We start from the raw sequence: 22,095 nt of genomic DNA on the forward strand, positions 1-22,095 counted from the left end.
ATTCTCTTTTCTTAAAAACCCTAAAAAACTAGTCATCAAAAGAAAATACCACAACAAGGACAGGGCGGAGAAAGATGGCCGAATAGGAAGAGCTCCAGTCTCCAACTCCCAGCACGAGCGACACAGAAGACCGGTGATTTCTGCATTTTCAACTGAGGTACTGGGTTCATCTCACTGGGGAGTGCCGGACGATCGGTGCTGGTCAGCTGCTGCAGCCCGACCAGCGAGAGCTGAAGCAGGGCGAGGCATTGCCTCACCTGGGAAGCGCAAGGGGGAAGGGAATCCCTTTTCCTAGCCAGGGGAACTGAGACACACAACACCTGGAAAATCGGGTAACTCCCACCCCAATACTCCGCTTTAAGCAAACAGGCACACCAGGAGATCATATCCCACACCTGGCCGGGAGGGTCCCACACCCACGGAGCCTCCCTCATTGCTAGCACAGCAGTCTGTGATCTACCCGCAAGGCAGCAGCGAGGCTGGGGGAGGGGCGCCCGCCATCGCTGAAGCTTAAGTAGGTAAACAAAGCTGCTGGGAAGCTCGAAGTGGGTGGAGCTCACAGCAGCTCAAGGAAACCTGCCTGTCTCTGTAGACTCCACCTCTGGGGACAGGGCAATAACAAACACAGCGGAAACCTCTGCAGACGCAAACGACTCTGTCTGACAGCTTTGAAGAGAGCAGTGGATCTCCCAACACGGAGGTTGAGATCTGAGAAGGGACAGACTCCCTGCTCAAGTGGGTCCCTGACCCCTGAGTAGCCTAACTGGGAGACTCCCCCACTAGGGGCAGTCTGACACCCCACACCTCACAGGGTGGAGTACACCCCTGAGAGGAAGCTTCCAAAGCAAGAATCAGACAGGTACACTCGCTGTTCAGAAATATTCTATCTTCTGCAGCCTCTGCTGCTGATACCCAGGCAAACAGGGTCTGGAGTGGACCTCAAGCAATCTCCAACAGACCTACAGCTGAGGGTCCTGACTGTTAGAAGAAAAACTATCAAACAGGAAGGACACCTACACCAAAACCCCATCAGTACATCACCATCATCAAAGACCAGAGGCAGATAAAACCACAAAGATGGGGAAAAAGCAGGGCAGAAAAGCTGGAAATTCAAAAAATAAGAGCGCATCTCCCCCGGCAAAGGAGCGCAGCTCATCGCCAGCAACGGATCAAAGCTGGATGGAGAATGACTTTGACGAGATGAGAGAAGAAGGCTTCAGTCCATCAAATTTCTCAGAGCTAAAGGAAGAATTACGTACCCAGCGCAAAGAAACTAAAAATCTTGAAAAAAAAGTGGAAGAATTGATGGCTAGAGTAATTAATGCAGAGAAGGTCCTAAACGAAATGAAAGAGATGAAAACCATGACACGAGAAATACGTGACAAATGCACAAGCTTCAGTAACCGACTCGATCAACTGGAAGAAAGAGTATCTGCGATTGAGGATCAAATGAATGAAATGAAGCGAGAAGAGAAACCAAAAGAACAAAGAAGAAAAAGAAATGAACAAAGCCTGCAAGAAGTATGGGATTATGTAAAAAGACCAAATCTACGTCTGATTGGGGTGCCTGAAAGTGAGGGGGAAAATGGAACCAAGTTGGAAAACACTCTTCAGGATATCATCCAGGAGAACTTCCCCAACCTAGTAGGGCAGGCCAACATTCAAATCCAGGAAATACAGAGAACGCCACAAAGATACTCCTCGAGAAGAGCGACTCCAAGACACATAATTGCCAGATTCACCAAAGTTGAAATGAAGGAAAAAATCTTAAGGGCAGCCAGAGAGAAAGGTCGGGTTACCCACAAAGGGAAGCCCATCAGACTAACAGCAGATCTCTCGGCAGAAACTCTCCAAGCCAGAAGAGAGTGGGGGCCAATATTCAACATTCTTAAAGAAAAGAATTTTAAATCCAGAATTTCATATCCAGCCAAACTAAGTTTCATAAGTGAAGGAGAAATAAAATCCTTTACAGATAAGCAAATGCTTAGAGATTTTGTCACCACTAGGCCTGCCTTACAAGAGACCCTGAAGGAAGCACTAAACATGGAAAGGAACAACCGGTACCAGCCATTGCAAAAACATGCCAAAATGTAAAGACCATCGAGGCTAGGAAGAAACTGCATCAACTAACGAGCAAAATAACCAGTTAATATCATAATGGCAGGATCAAGTTCACACATAACAATCTTAACCTTAAATGTAAATGGACTAAATGCTCCAATTAAAAGACACAGACTGGCAAACTGGATCAAGAGTCAAGACCCATCAGTCTGCTGTATTCAGGAGACCCATCTCACACGCAGAGACATACATAGGCTCAAAATAAAGTGATGGAGGAAGATTTACCAAGCAAATGGAGAACAAAAAAAAGCGGGGGTTGCAATACTAGTCTCTGATAAAACAGACTTTAAACCATCAAAGATCAAAAGAGACAAAGAAGGCCATTACATAACGGTAAAGGGATCAATTCAACAGGAAGAGCTAACTATCCTAAATATAGATGCACCCAATACAGGAGCACCCAGATTCATAAAGCAAGTCCTTAGAGACTTACAAAGAGACTTAGACTCCCATACAATAATAATGGGAGACTTCAACACTCCACTGTCAACATTAGACAGATCAACGAGACAGAAAGTTAACAAGGATATCCAGGAATTGAACTCAGCTCTGCAGCAAGCAGACCTAATAGACATCTAGAGAACTCTCCACCCCAAATCAACAGAAGATACATTCTTCTCAGCACCACATCGTACTTACTCCAAAATCGACCGCGTAATTGGAAGTAAAGCACTCCTCAGCAAATGTACAAGAACAGAAATTATAACAAACTGTCTCTCAGACCACAGTGCAATCAAACTGGAACTCAGGACTAAGAAACTCAATCAAAACCGCTCAACTACATGGAAACTGAACAACCTGCTCCTGAATGACTACTGGGTACATAACGAAATGAAGGCAGAAATAAAGATGTTCTTTGAAACCAATGAGAACAAAGATACAACATACCAGAATCTCTGGGACACATTTAAAGCAGTGTGTAGAGGGAAATTTATAGCACTAAATGCCCACAAGAGAAAGCAGGAAAGATCTAAAATTGACACTCTAACATCGCAATTAAAAGAACTAGAGAAGCAAGAGCAAACACATTCAAAAGCTAGCAGAAGGCAAGAAATAACTAAGATCAGAGCAGAACTGAAGGAGATAGAGACACAAAAAACCCTCCAAAAAATCAATGAATCCAGGAGTTGGCTTTTTGAAAAGATCAACAAAATTGACAGACCACTAGCAAGACTAATAAAGAAGAAAAGAGAGAAGAATCAAATCGACGCAATTAAAAATGATAAAGGAGATATCACCACCGACCCCACAGAAATACAAACTAACATCAGAGAATACTATAAACACCTCTACGCAAACAAACTGGAAAATCTAGAAGAAATGGATAATTTCCTGGACACTTACACTCTTCCAAGACTAAACCAGGAAGAAGTTGAATCCCTGAATAGACCAATAGCAGGCTCTGAAATTGAGGCAATAATTAACAGCCTACCAACCAAAAAAAGTCCAGGACCAGATGGATTCACAGCTGAATTCTACCAGAGGTACAAGGAGGAGTTGGTACCATTCCTTCTGAAACTATTCCAATCAATAGAAAAAGAGGGAATCATCTCTAAATCATTTTATGAGGCGAACATCATCCTGATACCAAAGCCTGGCAGAGAGACAACGAAAAAAGGGAATTTTAGACCAATATCCCTGATGAACATCGATGCAAAAATCCTCAATAAAATACTGGCAAACCGGATTCAGGAACACATCAAAAAGCTTATCCACCATGATCAAGTGGGCTTCATCCCTGGGATGCAAGGCTGGTTCAACATTCGCAAATCAATAAACATAATCCAGCATATAAACAGAACCAAAGACAAGAACCACATGATTATCTCAATTGATGCAGAAAAGGCTTTTGACAAAATTCAACAGCCCTTCATGCTAAAAACGCTCAACAAATTCGGTATTGATGGAACGTACCTGAAAATAATAAGAGCTATTTATGACAAACCCACAGCCAATATCATACTGAATGGGCAAAAACTGGAAAAATTCCCTTTGAAAACTGGCACAAGACAGGGATGCCCTCTCTCGCCACTCCTATTCAACATAGTGTTGGAAGTTCTGGCTAGGGCAATTAGGCAAGAGAAAGAAATCAAGGGTATTCAGTTAGGAAAAGAAGAAGTCAAACTGTCCCTGTTTGCAAATGACATGATTGTATATTTAGAAAACCCCATTGTCTCAGCCCAAAATCTCCTTAAGCTGATAAGCAACTTCAGTAAAGTCTCAGGATACAAAATTAATGTGCAAAAATCACAAGCATTCTTATACACCACTAACAGACAAACAGAGAGCCAAATCAGGAATGAACTTCCATTCACAATAGCTTCAAAGAGAATAAAATACCTAGGAATCCAACTGACAAGGGATGTAAAGGACCTCTTCAAGGAGAACTACAAACCACTGCTCAGTGAAATCAAAGAGGACACAAACAAATGGAAGAACATACCATGCTCATGGATAGGAAGAATCAATATCGTGAAAATGGCCATACTGCCCAAGGTAATTTATAGATTCATTGCCATCCCCATCAAGCTACCAATGAGTTTCTTCACAGAATTGGAAAAAACTGCTTTAAAGTTCCTATGGAACCAAAAAAGAGCCCGCATCTCCAAGACAATCCTAAGTCAAAAGAACAAAGCTGGAGGCATCACGCTACCTGACTTCAAACTATACTACAAGGCTACAGTAACCAAAACAGCATGGTACTGCTACCAAAACAGAGATATAGACCAATGGAACAGAACAGAGTCCTCAGAAATAATACCACACATCTACAGCCATCTGATCTTTGACAAACCTGAGAGAAACAAGAAATGGGGAAAGGATTCCCTATTTAATAAATGGTGCTGGGAAAATTGGCTAGCCATAATAGAAAGCTGAAACTGGATCCTTTCCTTACTCCTTATACGAAAATTAATTCAAGATGGATTAGAGACTTAAATGTTAGACCTAATACCATAAAAATCCTAGAGGAAAACCTAGGTAGTACCATTCAGGACATAGGCATGGGCAAAGACTTCATGTCTAAAACACCAAAAGCAACGGCAGCAAAAGCCAAAATTGACAAATGGGATCTCATTAAACTAAAGAGCTTCTGCACAGCAAAAGAAACTACCATCACAGTGGACAGGCAACCTACAGAATGGGAGAAAATTTTTGCAATCTACTCATCCGACAAAGGGCTAATATCCAGAACCTACAAAGAACTCAAACAAATTTACAAGAAAAAAACAAACAACCCCATCCAAAAGTGGGCAAAGGATATGAACAGACATTTCTCAAAAGAAGACATTCATACAGCCAACAGACACATGAAAAAATGCTCATCATCACTGGCCATCAGAGAAACGCAAATCAAAACCACAATGAGATACCATCTCACACCAGTTAGAATGGCGATCATTCAAAAGTCAGGAAACAACAGGTGCTGGAGAGGATGTGGAGAAATAGGAACACTTTTACACTGTTGGTGGGATTGTAAACTAGTTCAACCATTATGGAAAACAGTATGGCGATTCCTCAAGGATCTAGAACTAGATGTACCACATGACCCAGCCATCCCATTACTGGGTATATACCCATAGGATTATAAGTTATGCTGCTATAAAGACACATGCACACGTATGTTTATTGCAGCACTATTCACAATAGCAAAGACTTGGAATCAACCCAAATGTCCATCAGTGACAGATTGGATTAAGAAAATGTGGCACATATACACCATGGAATACTATGCAGCCATCAAAAAGGATGAGTTTGCATCCTTTGTAGGGACATGGATGCAGCTGGAAACCATCATTCTTAGCAAACTATCACAAGAACAGAAAACCAAACACCGCATGTTCTCACTCATAGGTGGGAACTGAACAATGAGATCACTTGGACTCGGGAAGGGGAACATCACACACTGAGGCCTATCATGGGGAGGGGGGAGGGGGGAGGGATTGCATTGGGAGTCATACCTGATGTAAATGACGAGTTGATGGGTGCAGCACAGCAACATGGCACAAGTATACATATGTAACAAACCTGCACATTTTGCACATGTACCCTAGAACTTAAAGTATAATAATAAAAAAAAAAGAAAGCTGAAACTGGATCCTTTCCTTACTCCTTATATGAAAATTAATTCAAGATGGATTAGAGACTTAAGTGTTAGACCTAATACCATAAAAACCCTGTTGGAAAACCTAGGTAGTACCATTCAGGACATATGCATGGGCAAAGACTTCATGCCTAAAACACCAAAAGCAACGGAAGCAAAAGCCAAAATTGACACATGGGATCTCATTAAACTGGCTGTGTATTTTCAAAGAGGCTGTCTTCAGCTCACTAATTCTTTCATCTGCTTGATCAATTTTGCTATTAAAAGGTTCTTATGTATTCTCCTGCATGCCAATGCATTTTTCAGATTCACAAATTCGGTTTGATTTGCTTTAATTATTTCAACCTCTTTGTTCTGTTTACCTCATGTAATTCTAAATTCCTTCTCTGTGTTATCATGAAATTATTTGAGTTTTTTCAAACAGCTATTTTAAATTCTCTCTCTGAAAGATGCCTTATTCAGTTAATTTGCTGACGTCATGATTCCCTGGATGCTCTTGACACATGTAGATGTTCATTAGTGTCTGGGCATTGAAGAGTTATGTATTTATTATAGTCGCCACTGTCGGGTCTTGTTTGTACCTTTCATTTTTTTCTTGATAAGGCTTCTCAGTTATTCAAAAAGACTTGTGTGTTGTGATCTAAGTTGCGTGTGCTTTCAGGGGTACCTCAAGAACAGTAACACGATGGTTCTTCTAGACTCATAGAGGAATCACCTTGATGGTCTTAGAAAAAATCCTGAAGAATTCTCTGGACTACCAGGTAGAGACTCTTCTTTTTTTCCTAAGCACTCTATGTTCTGAGCCACCTGAAGCTGAGAGTGTAGTGAAATAAGCACCCCCTTGACCACCACCACTGTAACTGTACTGAGTTAGATATGAAGCCACTACAGCACTGGGTCTTGTCTAACACCTGCTGTATTTATTCCCTGGCTGATGTCTATGTTCGCTCAAGTCCCTGGGGCTCTATATTCAGCAAGTTGCAATCCAAGCCATAGCTATGTCCTTCCTTTCAGGGTGGTGAGTTCTCCCAGGCTGTGGACAAGTCCAGAGGTGCCTTCCAGGAATCAGGGACTAGATTTTAAAAACTGACAAGAGTATCTGGTTTTCTATTCTACTGTGTTTGAGCTGGCACTCATACCCCCTGGTCTAGAGCTCCGCCTTCAGGGCAATTGGCTCCTCTTGAGCCCAGGGCACGTCCAGAAATACAATCTTAAAGCCATGTCCTGGAATGGAAGACCCCCAAGAGCCCATTTGGTGCTCTTCCTCCCTGTGGCCAAGTTAGTACCTAAATGCAATACAAAGTCCCCTTTACTTTTCCCTTTGCTTCTCTCAAGTAGAGAGAGTTATCTCACAGCCACCACAGCTAGAAATGTACTGAGTGTCACCTGAAGCCAGCAAATTTCAGTATCTCATACAAAGCCCTTAATGCAGTACTGGGCATTACTGCTGGTTATTCAAGGCACTTTAGTTAGAAGGTGATAAATGCTTCCAGGACTGAGTCCTTACCTTCAAGGCAATGGTTTTGTTCTGGCTCAGGGTATACTTCATAAAAAGGATGAGTTCATGTCCTTTGTAGGAACATGAATGCAGCTGGAAACCATCATTCTCAGCAAACTATCGCAAGAACAGAAAACCAAACACCGCATATTCCCACCCATAGGTGGGAATTGAACAATGAGATCACTTGGACACAGGAAGGGGAACATCACACACCGGGGCCTGTTGTGGGGTGGGGTAAGTGGGGAGGGATAGCATTAGGAGATATACCTAATGTAAACAACGAGTTAATGGGTGCAGCACACGAACATGGCACATGTATACATATGTAACAAACCTGCACGTTGTGCACATGTATCCTAGAACACAAAGTATAAAAAAAATACAAAACAACAACAACAACAAAAGAAATGTTATTCAGGATCTAGGGCCTGGAAAGGGAGCCTTGTGGCTCTAACTAGTGCCCTATCCTGCTGTGGCTGAGCTGGTATTCAAGGTGCAATACAAACTTCTCTCTACTCTTCCTTCTCCTCTCCTCAAGAGAAAGAAAGGTATTTCTTTTTGAGCAGTAAACTGTGCAGCCAAGGTGATGGCTAATGCCAGCACTCCCTTAGCCACTCCAGCTCGTGTATCAGTATGTCATGTGCCTGCCCCAGGCTGCTGTCTCTGGGCCCAGTTTAGCACTAGGACTCACCTAAAAGTTGCAGTCCTTTTGGCCTAGATCAATTTTCACTTTTATTTACAACTCCTGAGCACTTTAGCCCATGGTGATGAGGCTTGCGGGAATTCAAGTTCAGATCACTGGGATTGACGATTCCCTTCTGGCTAGGGCTGATTGAAATACTCCTTCTATGGGTGAGTATCAGCTGAGTTTGGTCATTTTCCTTTTTGCTATAATAGGACTACACTGCGTTTCATGCTGCTGAATTATTGTGCTCTCCCTCTCCCAGTGCTCAGAAGTGCTCTGTGCACCAGGTAACTGCTGCCGGGACATACGGAACAGGTAGCCTCTGCAGTTAAATACTGTTTATTTTTATTTTTATTTTTATTTTTATTTTTATTTTTTTCCTCTTCAGTTCCTCTTTCAGTAACACAATGTTAAAACCAGGTACTGTGCGTTCTTACCTGATTTTTGCTTTTTATGAAGGTGCTTCTTGGTGTAGATAGCTGTTAAATTAGTATCCTTGCTGGGAAGATAATCAGTATGGTGTTCTATTTTGCTATTTTTCTCCACTTCCAGTAATATGATCATTTAAATGCTATCAATTTTTCTGATCCACGTGCATGGGTAGGTAGTTTTATTTGATTTTGTATCATCTTCAATGTCTTTCACCTGTATTTTTTAGTTTTTCTCCTATGATCCTTCACCTATTGGTTAGGATTATCCTGACGTTTTGTGTTTTTCTTTTTGAAGCAATTATATATAGAATTTCCTTCTCAATTTCTTCCTTGGGTGGATAATTATTGGTGTGTAGAAACACTGCTATTTGTATTTTTGGATCCTGCAATTTAACTATATTCATCTATCAACTCTAATTTTTTTTTTTTTGATGGAATGTTAGTTTTCTTCTAGCTATAAGATCATATCATCAACTAAGAACAAGAGTTTGACTTCCTCTTTTACAATTTGGATGCTATTTATGTCTTCCTCTTGTCAGATTGTTCTGGTTAGGACTTCTAGTACTATGTTGAGTAGGAATGGGGAAAGTGGGTGTCATGGTGTTGATTCTGTTCTTAGAAGAAAGGCTTTCAAATTGCCCTCATTTAGTATTAAGTTGGCTGTAGATTTGTCATATTTGGGCAGTATTATTTTGATGGACATTTATTTATGCCTAGTTTATTGAGAGCTTTTATAAAAAAGGAATGTTGAATTTTATCAAATGCTTTTTCTGTATCTACTGATATTATCATATAGTTTTGTCCTTTATTCTGCTAATTTCATGTTTTACACTTACTGATTGGCATATGTTAAACCATCCTTGTATCCCTGGAATAATTCCCACCTAACACAGGTGAATTATCTTCTTGGTGTGATGTTGAATTTGGTTTGCTGGAATTTTTAAAAAGAATTTTTAGCTAGTTTTCTAATTTTTTTGTCCCTGTCTGGTTTGTGGATCAGGTAATGCTGGAATTATAGAATGAGTTAGGAAGAATTCCCTCTTCTTCGATGTATTGGAATAGTTTTAGAAGAATGAGTATTAGTTCTTTGAAGGCTTGCTAGAATTTGGCTGCGAATTCATCGAGCTCTGTGTCTCTATTTTATTTATTTCTCTGCTAGTTAGTATTATTTCTTTTCTTCTGCTACATGTGGGTTTGCTTTGTTTTTACTTTTCTAGTTACATAAAGTAAATTGTTAAATTGTTAGTAATATGGTTTGGCTCTGTCTCCACCCAAATCTCACCTTGAATTGTAATAATCCCTACTTGTCAAGGGTGGGGCCATGTGGAGATAAATGAGTCATAGGGGATGGTTTTCCCCATACTGTTCTCACAGTAGTGAATAAGTCTCACAACCTCAGATGGTTTTAGAAATGGAAGTTCCCCCTGCACAAACTCTCTTGCCTGCCACTATGTAACACGTGACTTTGCCCCTCAATTGCCGTCAACCATCATTGTGAGACTTCCCCAGCCATGTGGAAATGTGAGTCAATTAAACCTCTTTCCTTTATAAATTACCCAGTTTTGGATATGTCTTTATTAGCAGTGTGATAATTAATTAATACAGTTAGTTTGCAATCTCTCTGGTTTTTGTTTTTTTCTTTCAACTTTTATTTTATGTTTAGGGGCTTACATGTGCAGATCTGTTACACATGGGTAAATTGTGTGTCACTGGAGTTTAATAAGTAAGTGTTTTCTTCACCCAGGTAGTGAGCATAGTACCCAATAAGTAATATTTCAATCCTCACTCTCCTCCCACTGTCCACCCTCAAGTAGCCCTTAGTATCTATTGTTCCCTTCTTTTGGTCTATGTCTGCTCAATGTTTAACACCTACTCCTAAGTGATAAAAACATAATTTCATTTTCATTTTCTGTAGTAAGTCACTTATAATAATGGCCTCCAGCTTCATCCATATTGCTGCAAAGAACATCATTTTATTCTTTATTTTTTTATTTTTTTTTATTTTTTAAATTTATTTATTATTATACTTTAAGTTGTAGGGTACATGTGCATAACATGCAGGTTTGTTACATATGTATACTTGTGCCATGTTGGTGTGCTGCACCCATCAACTTGTCATTTACATCAGGTATAACTCCCAATGCAATCCCTCCCCCCTCCCCCCTCCCCAGGACAGGCCCCTGTGTGAGATGTTCCCCTTCCTGAGTCCAAGTGATCTCATTGTTCAGTTCCCACCTATGAGTGAGAACATGCGGTGTTTGGTTTTCTGTTCTTGTGATAGATTGCTAAGAATGATGGTTTCCAGCTGTATCCATGTCCCTACAAAGGACGCAAACTCATCCTTTTTGATGGCTGCATAGTATTCCATGGTGTATATGTGCCACATTTTCTTAATCCAATCTGTCACTGATGGACATTTGGGTTGATTCCAAGTCTTTGCTATTGTGAATAGTGCTGCAATAAACATACGAGTGCATGTGTCTTTATAGCAGCATAATTTATAATCCTTTGGGTATATACCCAGTAATGGGATGGCTGGGTCATATGGTACATCTAGTTCTAGATCCTTGAGGAATCGCCATACTGTTTTCCATAATGGTTGAACTAATTTACAATCCCACCAACAGTGTAAAAGTGTTCCTATTTCTCCACATCCTCTCCAGCACCTGTTGTTTCCTGACTTTTGAATGATCGCCATTCTAACTGGTGTGAGATGGTATCTCATTGTGGTTTTGATTTGCATTTCTCTGATGGCCAGTGATGATGAGCATTTTTTCATGTGTCTGTTGGCTGTATGAATGTCTTCTTTTGAGAAATGTCTGTTCATATCCTTTGCCCACTTTTTGATGGGGTTGTTTGTTTTTTTCTTGTAAATTTGTTTGAGTTCTTTCTAGGTTCTGGATATTAGCCCTTTGTCAGATGAGTAGATTGCAAAAATTTTCTCCCATTCTGTAGGTTGCCTGTTCACTCTGATGGTAGTTTCTTTTGCTGTGCAGAAGCTCTTTAGTTTAATGAGATCCCATTTGTCAATTTTGGCTTTTGCTGCCGTTGCTTTTGGTGTTTTACACATGAAGTCTTTGCCCATGCCTATGTCCTGAATGGTACTACCTAGGTTTTCCTCTAGGATTTTTATGGTATTAGGTCTAACATTTAAGTCTCTAATCCATCTTGAATTAATTTTCGTATAAGGAGTAAGGAATGGATCCAGTTTCAGCTTTCTACTTATGGCTAGCCAATTTTCCCAGCACCATTTATTAAATAGGGAATCCTTTCCCCATTTCTTGTTTCTCTCAGGTTTGTCAAAGATCAGATGGCTGTAGATGTGTGGTATTATTTCTGAGGACTCTGTTCTGTTCCATTGGTCTATATCTCTGTTTTGGTACCAGTACCATGCTGTTTTGGTTACTGTAGCCTTGTAGTATAGTTTGAAGTCAGGTAGCGTGATGCCTCCAGCTTTGTTCTTTTGACCTAGGATTGTCTTGGAGATGCGGGCTCTTTTTTGGTTCCATATGAACTTTAAAGCAGTTTTTTCCAATTCTGTGAAGAAACTCATTGGTAGCTTGATGGGGATGGCATTGAATCTATAAATTACCTTGGGCAGTATGGCCATTTTCACAATATTGATTCTTCCTATCCATGAGCATGGTATGTTCTTCCATTTGTTTGTGTCCTCTTTGATTTCACTGAGAAGTGGTTTGTAGTTCTCCCTGAAGAGGTCCTTTACATCCCTTGTAAGTTGGATTCCTAGGTATTTGATTCTCTTTGAAGCAATTGTGAATGGAAGTTCATTCCTGATTTGGCTCTCTGTTTGTCTGTTACTGGTGTATAAGAATGCTTGTGATTTTTGCACATTAATTTTGTATCCTGAGACTTTGCTGAAGTTGCTTATCAGCTTAAGGAGATTTTGGGCTGAGACAATGGGGTTTTCTAAATATACAATCATGTCATCTGCAAACAGGGACAATTTGACTTCTTCTTTTCCTAACTGAATACCCTTGATTTCTTTCTCTTGCCTAATTGCCCTAGCCAGAACTTCCAACACTATGTTGAATAGGAGTGGTGAGAGAGGGCATCCCTGTCTTGTGCCAGTTTTCAAAGGGAATTTTTCCAGTTTTTGCCCATTCAGTATGATATTGGCTGTGGGTTTGTCATAAATAGCTCTTATGATTTTGAGGTACGTTCCATCAATACCGAATTTATTGAGCGTTTTTAGCATGAAGGGCTGTTGAATTTTGTCAAAAGCCTTTTCTGCATCTATTGAGATAATCATGTGGTTCTTGTCTTTGGTTCTGTTTATATGCTGGATTATGTTTATTGATTTGCGAATGTTGAACCAGCCTTGCATCCCAGGGATGAAGCCCACTTGATCATGGTGGGTAAGCTTTTTGATGTGTTGCTGAATCCGGTTTGCCAGTATTTTATTGAGGATTTTTGCATCGATGTTCATCAGGGATATTGGTCTAAAATTCTCTTTTTTTGTTGTGTCTCTGCCAGGCTTTGGTATCAGGATGATGTTGGCCTCATAAAATGAGTTAGGGAGGATTCCCTCTTTTTCTATTGATTGGAATAGTTTCAGAAGGAATGGTACCAACTCCTCCTTGTACCTCTGGTAGAATTCAGCTGTGAATCCATCTGGTCCTGGACTTTTTTTGGTTGGTAGGCTATTAATTATTGCCTCAATTTCAGAGCCTGCTATTGGTCTATTCAGGGATTCAACTTCTTCCTGGTTTAGTCTTGGAAGAGTGTAAGTGTCCAGGAAATTATCCATTTCTTCTAGATTTTCCAGTTTATTTGCGTAGAGGTGTTTATAGTATTCTCTGATGGTAGTTTGTATTTCTGTGGGGTCAGTGGTGATATCCCCTTTATCATTTTTTATTGCGTCGATTTGATTCTTCTCTCTTTTCTTCTTTATTAGTCTTGCTAGTGGTCTGTCAATTTTGTTGATCTTTTCAAAAAACCAACTCCTGGATTCATTGATTTTTTGGAGAGTTTTTTGTGTCTCTATCTCCTTCAGTTCTGCTCTGATCTTAGTTATTTCTAGCCTTCTGCTAGCTTTCGAATGTGTTTGCTCTTGCTTCTCTAGTTCTTTTAATTGCGATGTTAGAGTGTCAATTTTAGATCTTTCCTGCTTTCTCTTGTGGGCATTTAGTGCTATAAATTTCCCTCTACACACTGCTTTAAATGTGTCCCAGAGATTCTGGTATGTTGTATCTTTGTTCTCATTGGTTTCAAAGAACATCTTTATTTCTGCCTTCATTTCGTTATGTACCCAGTAGTCATTCAGGAGCAGGTTGTTCAGTTTCCATGTAGTTGAGCGGTTTTGATTGAGTTTCTTAGTCCTGAGTTCTAGTTTGATTGCACTGTGGTCTGAGAGACAGTTTGTTATAATTTCTGTTCTTGTACATTTGCTGAGGAGTGCTTTACTTCCAATTACGTGGTCGATTTTGGAGTAAGTACGATGTGGTGCTGAGAAGAATGTATATTCTGTTGATTTGGGGTGGAGAGTTCTATAGATGTCTATTAGGTCTGCTTGCTGCAGAGATGAGTTCAATTCCTGGATATCCTTGTTAACTTTCTGTCTCGTTGATCTGTCTAATGTTGACAGTGGAGTGTTCAAGTCTCCCATTATTATTGTATGGGAGTCTAAGTCTGTTTGTAAGTCTCTAAGGACTTGCTTGATGAATCTGGGTGCTCCTGTATTGGGTGCATATATATTTAGGATAGTTAGCTCTTCCTGTTGAATTGATCCCTTTACCATTATGTAATGGCCTTCTTTGTCTCTTTTGATCTTTGATGGTTTAAAGTCTGTTTTATCAGAGACTAGTATTGCAACCCCCGCTTTTTTTTGCTCTCCATTTGCTTGGTAAATCTTCCTCCATCCCTTTATTTTGAGCCTATGTATGTCTCTGCGTGTGAGATGGGTCTCCTGAATACAGCAGACTGATGGGTCTTGACTCTTTATCCAGTTTGCCAATCTGTGTCTTTTAATTGGAGCATTTAGTCCATTTACATTTAAGGTTAAGATTGTTATGTGTGAACTTGATCCTGCCATTGTGATATTAACTGGTTATTTTGCTCGTTAGTTGATGCAGTTTCTTCCTAGCCTCGATGGTCTCTACATTTTGGCGTGTTTTTGCAATGGCTGGTACCGGTTGTTCCTTTCCATGTTTAGTGCTTCCTTCAGTGTCTCTTGTAAGGCAGGCCTAGTGGTGACAAAATCTCTAAGCATTTGCTTATCTGTAAAGGATTTTATTTCTCCTTCACTTATGAAACTTCGTTTGGCTGGATATGAAATTCTGGGTTTAAAATTCTTTTCTTTAAGAATGTTGAATATTGGCCCCCACTCTCTTCTGGCTTGGAGAGTTTCTGCCGAGAGATCTGCTGTTAGTCTGATGGGCTTCCCTTTGTGGGTAACCCGACCTTTCTCTCTGGCTGCCCTTAAGATTTTTTCCTTCATTTCAACTTTGGTGAATCTGGCAATTATGTGTCTTGGAGTTGCTCTTCTCGAGGAGTATCTTTGTGGCGTTCTCTGTATTTCCTGGATTTGAATGTTGGCCTGCCCTACTAGGTTGGGGAAGTTCTCCTGGATGATATCCTGAAGAGTGTTTTCCAACTTGGTTCCATTTTCCCCCTCACTTTCAGGCACCCCAATCAGACGTAGATTTGGTCTTTTTACATAATCCCATACTTCTTGCAGGCTTTGTTCATTTCTTTTTCTTCTTTTTTCTTTTGGTTTCTCTTCTCGCTTCATTTCATTCATTTGATCCTCAATCACAGATACTCTTTCTTCCAGTTGATCGAGTCGGTTACTGAAGCTTGTGCATTTGTCACGTATTTCTCGTGTCATGGTTTTCATCTCTTTCATTTCGTTTAGGACCTTCTCTGCATTAATTACTCTAGCCATCAATTCTTCCACTTTTTTTTCAAGATTTTTAGTTTCTTTGCGCTGGGTACGTAATTCCTCCTTTAGCTCTGAGAAATTTGATGGACTGAAGCCTTCTTCTCTCATCTCGTCAAAGTCATTCTCCGTCCAGCTTTGATCCGTTGCTGGCGATGAGCTGCGCTCCTTTGCCGGGGGAGATGCGCTCTTATTTTTTGAATTTCCAGCTTTTCTGCCCTGCTTTTTCCCCATCTTTGTGGTTTTATCTGCCTCTGGTCTTTGATGATGGTGATGTACTGATGGGGTTTTGGTGTAGGTGTCCTTCCTGTTTGATAGTTTTTCTTCTAACAGTCAGGACCCTCAGCTGTAGGTCTGTTGGAGATTGCTTGAGGTCCACTCCAGACCCTGTTTGCCTGGGTATCAGCAGCAGAGGCTGCAGAAGATAGAATATTTCTGAACAGCGAGTGTACCTGTCTGATTCTTGCTTTGGAAGCTTCCTCTCAGGGGTGTACTCCACCCTGTGAGGTGTGGGGTGTCAGACTGCCCCTAGTGGGGGATGTCTCCCAGTTAGGCTACTCAGGGGTCAGGGACCCACTTGAGCAGGGAGTCTGTCCCTTCTCAGATCTCAGCCTCCGTGTTGGGAGATCCACTGCTCTCTTCAAAGCTGTCAGACAGAGTCGTTTGCGTCTGCAGAGGTTTTGGCTGTGTTTGTTATTGCCCTGTCCCCAGAGGTGGAGTCTACAGAGACAGGCAGGTTTCCTTGAGCTGCTGTGAGCTCCACCCAGTTCGAGCTTCCCAGCAGCTTTGTTTACCTACTTAAGCCTCAGCAATGGCGGGCGCCCCTCCCCCAGCCTCGCTGCTGCCTTGCCGGTAGATCACAGACTGCTGTGCTAGCAATGAGGGAGGCTCCGTGGGTGTGGGACCCTCCCGGCCAGGTGTGGGATATGATCTCCTGGTGTGCCTGTTTGCTTAAAGCGCAGTATTGGGGTGGGAGTTACCCGATTTTCCAGGTGTTGTGTGTCTCAGTTCCCCTGGCTAGGAAAAGGGATTCCCTTCCCCCTTGCGCTTCCCAGGTGAGGCAATGCCTCGCCCTGCTTCAGCTCTCGCTGGTCGGGCTGCAGCAGCTGACCAGCACCGATCGTCCGGCACTCCCCAGTGAGATGAACCCAGTACCTCAGTTGAAAATGCAGAAATCACCGGTCTTCTGTGTCGCTGGCGCTGGGAGTTGGAGACTGGAGCTGTTCCTATTCAGCCATCTTGCTCCGCCCCTCCATTTTATTCTTTTTATAGATGCACAGTGTTTCATGGTGTATACATGCCACATTTTCTTTATCCAGGCAATATTGATGGGGATATAAATTCATTCGATGTCTTTGCTATTGTGAAATGTTTTGTAATTAATGTACAGGTGCAGGGGTTTTTATGTTAGAATGACTTATATTCCTTTGAGTATATATGCAGTAATGGGAGTGCTGGGTTGTATAGTAGTTCTAAGTTCTTTGAGAAATCTTAAAACTGCTTTCCACAGTATCAAGTTTTATGTTTAAGTCTTTAAACTATCTTGAGTTGATTTTTGTACATGGTGAAAGGGGATCAGTTTTAGACTTCTGAATATGGCTAGCACCACTTATTGAATAGGGAGACCCTTCATCATTGCTTGTTATTGTTGACTTTGTCAAAGATCAGATAATTGTGGGTACATGACTTTATTTCTAGGTTCTATAACCTGTTCCATGGGCCTATATGTCTGTGTTTGTACTAGTACCATGCTGTTTGGGGTACTGATAGTATAGTTTAAAGTAAGGTAGTGTGATGCCTTTGGCTTTATTCTTTTTGGTTAACATTGATTTGACTATTTGGGTTCTTTTTGTTTTCATATAAATTTTAAAATAGTTGTTTTCTAATTCTGTAAAAAATGTCATTGGTAGTTTGATAGTAATAAACTTGGAACTATAAATTGCTGTGGGCAGTGTGATTATTTTAATAATATTAATTGTTTATATCCGTGAATATGAAATGGTTTTTCATTTGTTTATGTCATCTCAGATTTCCTTCATTAGTGTTTTGTGATTCTTATTGTAGAGCTCTTTCACCTGCCTGATTAGCTGTATTCGTAGGTGTTTTATTTTTTGTCACTATTGTAAATGGGATTGCATTCTTGATTTGTCTCTCAGGTTGGAAGTTATTGGTGAATACAAATTCTACTGATTTTATACATTGATTTTGTACACTAAAAATTTGTTGAACTAATTTATCAGATCTAGTAGCTTTGGGGCAGAGACTATAAGGTTTTTTTAGGTATGGGATCAAATAATCTTCTAAAAGAGACAATTTGACTGTCTCTCTTACTGTTTGGATGCCTTTTATTTCTTTCTTTTGCCTAATTGCTCTGTTAGGACTTCCAGAACTATGTTGAACAGGAGTTGTGAGAGTGGACATCTTTGTCTTGTTCCTGTTATCAAGGAGAATCCTTCCAGCTTTTTTCCATTCAATATGATGTTAACTGGAGGTTTGACATAGATGTCTCCTATTATTTTGAGGTATTTTCCTTTGATTCCTAGTTTGTTGAGGGTTTTTTTTTTAATATGAAGTGATGTTGAATTTTTAAAAAGCATTTCCTATGTCTATTTAGATGATCATGTAGTTATAACTTTTAGTTCTGTTTATGTGATGAATGACATTTATTTATTTGCATATGTTGAAATAAACTTGCATCTCAGCAACAAAACTTACCTGATCATAGTGAATTCACGTTTTGATGTGCTGCTGTATTCAGTTTTCTAATATTTTGTTGAGGGTTTTTTTCATCTGTGTTCATCAAGGATATTGGCCTGAAATTTTCTTTCTTTGTTATATTTCTGCCAGATTTTGGAATTAGGCTGATACCTGCTTCATAGAATGACTTAAGGAGGAGTCCATCCTCCTCAGTTTTTTGGAATACTTTCAATAAGATTGGTGCTTGTTCTGCTTTATTCATTGAGTAGAATTTGTCTATAAATCCCTCTCATCCAGGGCTTGTTTTTGGTTGGTAGGTTTTTTACTACTGATTCAGTTTCAGACCTCAATATTAGTATATTCATGGTTTCAATCTGTTTCTGACTCAATCTTGGGAGATTGTGTGTTTCCAGGAATTTAGTCATTTTCTCTAGAATTTCTAATTTGTTTGCATAATGTTGTGCATAGTATTCTCCGAGGATCTTCTGTATTTCTGTGTGATCAGTAATATCATCTTTGTCGTTTCTTATTATACTTATTTGGATTTTCTCTTTTTTCTTTGTTAATCTGTCTAGCAGTCTATTAATTATCTGTACTTTTTGTGGAACCAACTCTTGGTTTCATTGATCTTTTTTAGAGATTTTTGCTTCTTAATTTCATTGACTTCTTTAATTTTAGTTAGTTATTTTCTTCTACTAGATTGGGGGTTGTTTCATTCCTTTTTAGTAACATTCTATTTTTTCACTTTTATTTTTTGAGACAGAGTTTCACTCTTGTTGCCCAGGCTGAACTGCAATTGCATGATCTTGGCTCGCTGCAACCTCCACCTCCTGAGCTCAAGCAATTATCCTGCCTTCGCCATCTGAGTAGCTGGGATCACAGGTGCCTGTCATGATGCCTGACTAATTTTTGTATTTTTAGTAGAGACAGGGTTTCACCACATTGGCCAGGCCGGTCTCAAACTCCTGACCTCAGGTGATCCACCTGCCTTGGACTACCGAAGTGCTGGGATTACACACATGAGCCACTGCACCTGGCCAATAACGTTCCTTTAGATGCAAAATTAGATTGTTAATTTGGGATCTTTTTAACTTCGTGGTGCAGGTGTTTATGGGTATACATTTTCCTCTTAACACTGCTTTAGCTATATCCCAGAGGTGTTGGTATGTTGTGCCCCCATTTTCATTAATTTTTTTTAAAAAATTTCTGTCTTAATTTTGATGTTCACCCAGGAGTTGCTCAGAACAAGTTGTTTAATATCCATGTATTTTAGTTGTTCTGAAAGATATTCTTGATATTTATTTCTATTTTTATTGCACTGTGGTACAAGAGATTACCATTTTTGAATTTATTGATATTTGCTTTCTGACCAAGCATGTGGTCACTCATAGAATATGATTTGTTGTGCCACAGCTGCCATCCCCTAACCATGGATGCACGAGCACCCCACTGCAAAGCGACCACCAGTGCCAATGTGTGCATGGACACTGGCAACACTGCCTCTGCTGCACCACCACTGCTGCCAGTGAGATTACACACACAAGCACCATCAACTACAATTCCACTGCACTGCTACCACCACCAGTGCAAACACATGCACAGGGTATTAGCACTGTGCACCCTCCAGTGCCCCACCATTACTGCTGTGGTGTGAGTGTAACCATAGTAATACCACTATGTCCCAGCCAGTTCCCTCTCCAGTCGAAGTGCATGCACCCTGCCATGCTGCAATGGCTAGTGACACACATGAGGAAGCACAGATCCCACTGCCACAGCCCTGATGAAGCATTTGGGCTGGTACTATCCATTGGAATGTTGTGGACAGTGGACCAAGAACACCTTAGCCCCTACAGCACAGCAGGTTCCTAATCAAGATGGGCCACAGAAAAAGCAGGAGGCCCAGGACTTGACCCCCAGAGTAAGGTCACACAGCCCAGTTGTGCTGAGTTAAGGCCTGATTTCCTGAAATCTTCCAGAAATGAAGCCAATTCACAGAACACTCTTTATACCACAATTGAATACCTAAGGCAATCAAAGATAATAAATGCAAGCAAACCCATCCAAAGGACAGCAACTTAAAAGATTGAAGGAACATCAGGCCACAAAGATGAGAAAGTTGCACAAGAACTCTGGCAACTCTAAGAACCAGAGTGTTTTTTTTTTTCTTTCCTCCAAATGACTATACTAGTTCCTCAGTAATGGTTCTTAATCAGGCTAAAATTGCTGAAATGACAGACATAGAATTCAGAATATGGATGGGAAAAAAGATCATTGAGATCTGAGACAAAGCCAAAACCCAATGCAAGGAATCTCGGGAATACAATAAAATGATACAGAAGCTGGAAAACAAAATGGCCATTTTAAGCAAGGATCAAACTGATCTTATAGAGCTGAAAAAGGCACTTCGAGAATCTTATAATTGTGAGTACTAAAAGTAGAATAGAACAAGCTGAGGAAAGAATCTCAGAGCTCAAAGACTGGTTCTCTGAAGTAACTCAGTTGGTCAAAAACAGAGAAAAAAAGAATAAGGAAGAATGAACACTGTTTATCAGAAATATGGGATTATGTAAAGAGACCATTTCTGTGACCCACTGGTGTTCCTGAATGAGAGAAAGTGAAAGTACATAAGTTGGAAAACATATTTGAAGATGTCATCCTTGTAAATTTCCCCAAACTCACTGGCAAGACCAACATTCAAATTTAGGAAATGCAGAGAAATGTGAGATATTGTACAAGAAAACCACCCTCAAGACACATAATTGTCAAATTCTCCAAGGTTGCAATGACAGAAGAAGTGTTAAAGGCAGCTAAAGAGAAAGATAGGTCATATATAAAGAAAACTCCATCAGGATAACAGCAGACCTTTCAGCAGAAACCCCATAAGCCAGAAGAAAATGGGGGCTTATATTCAGCATTCTTAAAGAAAAGAATTTCCAACCAATAATTTATTATCCAGCCAAACTAAGCTTCACAAGTGAATGAGAAATAAGACCATTTCCTGAAAAGCAAATGCTAAGGGAATTTGTTACCACCAGACCTGCCTTTGAAGTCCTGAAGGGTGTGCTAAATGTGGAAAGACCATTACCAGCCATGGAAAGCACAAATGAGTACATAGGCCATTGACACTATAAAGCACTTATACAATCAAGTCTGCATAATAACAAGCTAACAACATGATGACAGGATCAAATCCAAACATATCAATATTAAACTCAATGTAAACAGGCTAATGCCCCCAAGTTAAAGGCACAGACTGGCAAGTTGGATAAAGAAGGAAGACCCAACTGTATGCTGCCTTCAGAAGACACATCTCACAAGCAATGACCCCCATTGGCTGGGGGTACAGGGATTGAGAAAAATCTACCAAGCAAATTGAAAAGAGAAAAAAAAAATCAGGGCTTACTATTCTAATTTCATACAAAATAGACTTTCAACCAACAATGATAAAAAAAGCAAAGAAGAGAATTATAATTTGTAAGGCATTAAATTCAGCAAGAAGACATAAGTATATTAAATAAATATGAACCCAACAAAGAAGAACCCAGATTCATAAAATATGTTCTTAGAGAACTATGAAGAGACATAATTAGATAACTACATAATAATACTGGGAGACTTTGACATCCCACTGACAACATTAGACAGATCAACCAGGCAGAA

The sequence above is a fragment of the Macaca fascicularis genome, chromosome X (genome assembly GCF_037993035.2).
Source record: "Macaca fascicularis isolate 582-1 chromosome X, T2T-MFA8v1.1".
Taxonomy (NCBI): Eukaryota; Metazoa; Chordata; class Mammalia; order Primates; family Cercopithecidae; genus Macaca; species Macaca fascicularis.